General features: G+C 57.7%; 1 long non-coding RNA gene across 1 annotated transcript in view; it reads right to left on the bottom strand.

Moving 5' to 3' along the window:
- Window positions 1–577: 577 nt before the first annotated feature.
- The window catches only part of LOC113205188 (uncharacterized), a 70,723-nt gene continuing 65,869 nt past the window's right edge, over window positions 578–5,431 (bottom strand). Inside the window, exon 3 of the long non-coding RNA XR_008011140.1 lies at window positions 578–853. This is a non-coding gene — a long non-coding RNA (uncharacterized LOC113205188). The remainder of the gene's footprint in view (window positions 854–5,431) is intronic.

Below are 5,431 nucleotides of genomic sequence, written 5' to 3' on the forward strand. Positions count from 1 at the left end.
GACATAAATTGAACCAAGTCAATGTTACAGGACAGTGAGAAGACGTTAAACTGCGTCACCAAGGAGTACGACCAAGCATAACGAACGAGTAAAACAGCATAGTAGCGTTCTGCGTATGCCGTTGGCAGAGTAACATTTTTGAAAGACACTCTCTGACGGTGCAGCCTTATTTCAATAAGAATAATCATAATATAAAAGTACTTTACGGCTCAGCGGAGACACCGGGCGCGGGAGCCGCCGGGGGCCCCCGTGCTCATTACGCACTCCCACCGCGACGATTATGCAAAGCGGGACTTCTCCGTCGCTCCCGCAGCGAGAGCCGTTCGTGTCGTCTGTCTGTCCCTGTCGCTCTCGCAGCGCACTGCGAGCCGCGTCGTGTACCTCCCGTGTTGCGCCTGTCTCCGTCACTCCTGCAGAATGAGCGAGAGAGAGCGAGAGGAGAGAGAGAGGCCGTAGTCTTGCCCATTGAAAACGGGGGGTGGGGGCGTCAGTCCGTAGGGTATGTTGGGGGAATGGTGGGGTTGAGGTGAGTGAGGTTTGAAATACCCCAAACGCCAACATGGTAAGTCTGTGAGTGCATCGACATATTTTTCTTTATGTCTGTCAACAAAAGTTCAAAAAGTTTTTTGCTTCTTGGACAGGTTCACAAGAAGTTTTACTGAACACAACTTTTTTTCAATGGGTGCAGCAGGCAGGGACACTGGGCTGTGCACGATCGTATTGAGAGCCTCTCTCAGCAACAACAGCAGCAGGCAACACTGGAATGTGCCCCAGGTCGCCGTCACTTCAATAGAAGCAGCGGCTGCAGCATCCAGCAGCAGCAGCAGCAGCAGCAGCTCCAGCATGGCGAGATCTGCAACAAACGGAAGGGCTCTCAAAGGATGCGGGTGACAGCCGACGCGGCCCAAACGTTCACGCAGCAGCATCCACATCCACATGGAGCGCTCTCGAGCCGCGCGCGAGGGGTTGTTGTTGTTGCTCCTGACTGACCCACAAACAACGAGGCGTAAGTACACGCAACGCCCCACACGCGCCAGAATGATGTGAGCGTGTCGTGCGTCGCGCCGCGCGTGTCGCACCGGCGTGCTCAGTCACCGGCAGCGAGGCCGGCCCCCGAGGCCCCGGCCAGACCCGCGAGCCCACGCCGAGCACCGCGTCGAACACGGCCCGAAGAGGATTGTCACGCATTCGTCTCTGCCGCGCCGCGCGCCCCCTTCTTCCACTCGAGCGATGAAAGCGGAAAGCGGATTGGGTCGCCGCGGCCTCGGCGTATGGTTTTGTCTTTGAAATAAAGCACCCAACATCGCCACGGCGCCGGCGGCGGCCGTATGGAAGAGGCGGCGGGCGACGGCGAGGGTGAAATCGCTCGTTGGGAATCGCTTCAGACAGTTTCTCGATGTCGATGACACTGCCAGGAATATTGCTCTTTGCTACTTTTCCTGTCCCTCGAAGTTGCAACAAATACTGTAAAAACAAAGCAAAGCTTGCCGGTAAGTGGCCACGTTTGGAAAGATTTTTCACATCAACGGAGTAAAGTTTAGAAGCCTGACTGAATTATATCACAGCGCTTTGAGGCGCGAAGCGAAGCCCTGCGCCCGACTCCGCATACTCAGTTGGACCAATTTACCCCCCCTCTCCCACTCCCCCCTACCGTACGCCTTAACTCGCGGGGGGGCCAGGTCCACGTTTCATTAGGCATTACCTTATTGTGGTCGCCCAAGTGTCCAAGCCTGGTTCGTTGCGCACCGCGGCGGCTGGGGGGGGGGGGGGGGGGGGGGGGGGGCGAAGTGGTGAGCTGCGGGTGAAAGGGGGTTTGGGGGAGGAGTTGGGTGATGAGGTGTACGGGGGGTAGTTTGAAGAGGAAGGGGATCAGAGGTGAGGTGGCGGGGTGGCGGGGTACAAGAGACATGGGGGTGGGGGCGGAGGGACGTACGGAATGGTGGGGGTGGTGCGGCGTGGAGGGCAGGGGGTAGGTCAGGTGCCCCGCGATGGTACGCCGCCGTCCGGAGGTCATCGTGCCCATCGTGGCCGGGTGGTGGAGCGGGGCGGTGGTGTGTACCGGCGCTGGACGGCAGGCAGGACCCCGACGGGACGCGACGCGGGACCTTCTCAAGAAGACGCGTGAGGTGGTGGGCCAGGCAGGCAGCGACCCTTGGGAACAGGTTTCCGTCGGCGGGCCGGGGCCGTCGGTGTGGTGCAGAGCGGCGGCGAGCACCGAGGGGTGGAGGAGGTGATAGGGGTCGCCAGGGCGTCGCCGGCCCTCCTCAAAGACGTTGCGTGCGTCTGTTGTCCTCTAACAGGTTACCGTCCGCGCGGGTCACTCTGCCCGCGGCCCGCGGCCCGCGGCCCGCAGACTCTGCTGGTCAACTGCTGCTGCTGCAGTAGAGCAGGGGGGCGAGGACCTGTTGCGCCCGAACCGATCCAGCCGTCCCGTATCCACAGAGGCCACGGGCCAGAGGCGCGCGAGTACCAGCGGTCGAACCTGGATCCGCGATCAAAAACAAGGAGCAAACGGAGTACTTTCTTTCCGAGATTCTTATGAATCAAATTGAAGAGAATCTTTCTTTTGAAGAACGGATCGCATTTAGTCGCATTTAGTAACAGTCCTGAGCTACTCTTTACTCCATCTGTCGTTCTCCAGATAAATACAACATTACTTTACTTTAACAGTTACTTGTTCGATTTTAGATAAGACTAAAAACACCGCAACGCCACACGCTAAGATCGGTTCTACAAAACGAACCGAATGAGCTTCTTGCTCACTGTCCACGGGACGGTTGGACGCGGTACGGGACGGGCCCGTGGGAGCGTCTTGGCGTCCTCAGCGGCAAGTGCAGCACAATCCACCCCTCTCGCGGTCAAGCTGGGTCCGGCAAGGAGGAAGGGTCGAGAGGAGCGTCCCGGAGCATAAGGGAGTCGCCCGCTGACCAGACAAACCCTTTAAGCAAAAGGGAAGAAGCCTCACGATGTCACTCATTCGCAATCACCATCGATTCCCCCAACAGGTTTTTCCCCGCCGCCGTCCTCGCGCGCACACCGGTCGTTCCCACTGGTTCCCACGTGTGCGCGCGGAGGCAGGCGGTGGAGGCCCGGCGGCCAGAGGCGCGCTGACCAGGCGCGCTGACCGGTGGACACCCCCCGCCCCGCGCCGCCCCCTCCACGCGCTCTGTTTTGCATACGGACCAGTCCGACTGGACGGTATTGCACCTCTCATTATTATTATTCTAATACGCGCGGATTTTTTCCGTGTCGCTTCATCCCTTCCTCCTTCCTCCTCCTCGTCGTCGTCGTCGTTGCCCTTGCCGGGCCCGGTCAGTGTCGCATATTTATTCACTCCGGCCCCGCTGCAGTTTGGGCTGACCGGTCCGCCGGCCGGTCAGTCGGCCAGAGGTGCTCGTCGAGGCGACAGACTCGCACCGGGACGGGACGTACTACTTACACCGGCGGACCTACGCGTCGACGGCGGCCAGGATGGGCACGGCGACGGGGCTGCGCTCGCGACGCGGCGTCGACGCCGCCGTCCTAGTAGCTGCAGCGACAAGGAGCCGGAGGCGTGAACGCCGTCATCGCCGTGCCCAGTGGGAGGCCTCACCACCGCCCGGGTACCTACCTGACATCGCCGTCCTCCCCTAGAGGAAGAGTCTCGCGTCACGACACTGGAAAAACGAAGGCTTTAAATCGCCCCTTTAACAGGTGTAAAGGGTTAAGTGCCTCTACAAAAAAAGGCATCCAGCTCAAAATTTATTTTTCGCACCCGTGCAAAAGGTGCAATTTAGCACCTTTGTTTTTCCAGTGAAGTGACCGGCGTTAACCTCAACATCGCCGTTCATCAAGGACCGAAAGGACACCTGGTGTTTTGGGATTGACGTTGCAGCGGTCCAGGAGCTGCTACCCTTTTTGGACCCTTACTGCACCACCAACATCAAGGTGTCAAAGTGTAGCAAGCAAACAGCCGCAACTCAGGTGAGATTTTTGCCGTACATGGACGACTAGTTGACCTCCTTTCAATCCTTTTGGTTATACTACCAATCAGTTTCTCCATCTGTAAGGTTACGTTCTTCAGAACCGTTCGTGACCGCATGGAGAATGCAAAAGTAGTGCTCGTTTTCTCAGCTATGTAATCGCAGATAGGACCTAATAAGCTACAGGAATAACTTAAATGAGCTGCTATTGTAGCAAATTCACATCAGCTGTATCAACGAATAACCCTCTTTCTTGTTTTATTTTCTTTTTCCGTTTGCAGACCTCTTTTGGAATAATTTACCAGGCGCGCAAGCAAAGCAATGTTGCAACAGCATGTATAGTACTGTACTGCCCCGCTGGGCTCTGGAGCGGCGCTCATGCGGAGGGCGTGGATGGAGGGGTGGAGGACGAGGGAGGAGGAGGAGGAGGAGGACGGAGGTAGGCCCGCGCCTCGCCTGCCGAGCGGAAGGCTTTTCACGATGCTGCGGTATTTTCCTCCGCAGCAGAGATTCTCCCCTCTTCTCACCCCCTCTCGGGCCGCACACCGCCTCTTTCCCGCACTAGAGAGCCTCGTCCCCCCCTCTCCCTCCTCGCGCGCGCAATCTGATATTAAAGTCTGGAAATAAGACCGGTAGCGGAGCGCCGCTCCTCTTGCGATATTAAACTCCGCAGACGTCCATAATTTGTAGGAGGAAGGCCACTGCCGCCCCTCTCTGCCACCGCCCGCGCCGCCGCCCCAAGTTACAGCAGCGCCTGGCAATACTGTCAGCGTTCAACATCTTATGATTTATGCGACGGAGAGAAGGTAGAGAGCAAAAGGGCGCACGGCGGAACAGCCCGGCATTGGATTATTCTACTCCCACGCAAAAAATAGAAAGTTGTCCTTAGTGGAAGAATTTCATTGCAACATTTCAAAAAAACGTCGGAAAATTGAAATGCTTTCAGTTCATTCATTCTCTTTTATGTTCAATATGAAGTATTAATATTTCATGAATCGTGTTTGGTTCAGCTCCTATATTCTCATGCGAGGTACACGCTCGCACTATAGTTCCAGACTTTCTCGTCTTCGCTGCCTGGCTGCTCCGGCCCGCGCTCCTTGTTCTAATAAATATTTATTTCCGCGAGGAGCGCGCGCGGCAGCCCCCCGTGCGCATTCCTTGCACAATTATTTATCCCGCTGATGAAGCTCAATTTGAGAGATCCAATTTGTGTGGGAAGGGCGGTGTGCGAGCGGCGGCGGCGGTGGCGGCGCTGAAACTACAACTCTCCAGGCACTTTGCAGGGCGTGGCGTGGCGCGGAGAGACGCCGCTCCGGAGGAGCAAGGGAAGGCTGCTCCGCGCACGAGTAACGCCCCGCACACCTTATACGGCCCCTGGCCGCCGCGCCTCCGCCCGGCCGTGCCTTCCCGCTCAGCAAAAATGGCGACTCTAATGGAGAGGACTCCCCCTCCTCGCCACCCCCTGCCAC

The sequence above is a fragment of the Frankliniella occidentalis genome, unplaced genomic scaffold (assembly GCF_000697945.3).
Source record: "Frankliniella occidentalis isolate FOCC.00 unplaced genomic scaffold, Focc_3.1 Scaffold52, whole genome shotgun sequence".
Taxonomy (NCBI): Eukaryota; Metazoa; Arthropoda; class Insecta; order Thysanoptera; family Thripidae; genus Frankliniella; species Frankliniella occidentalis.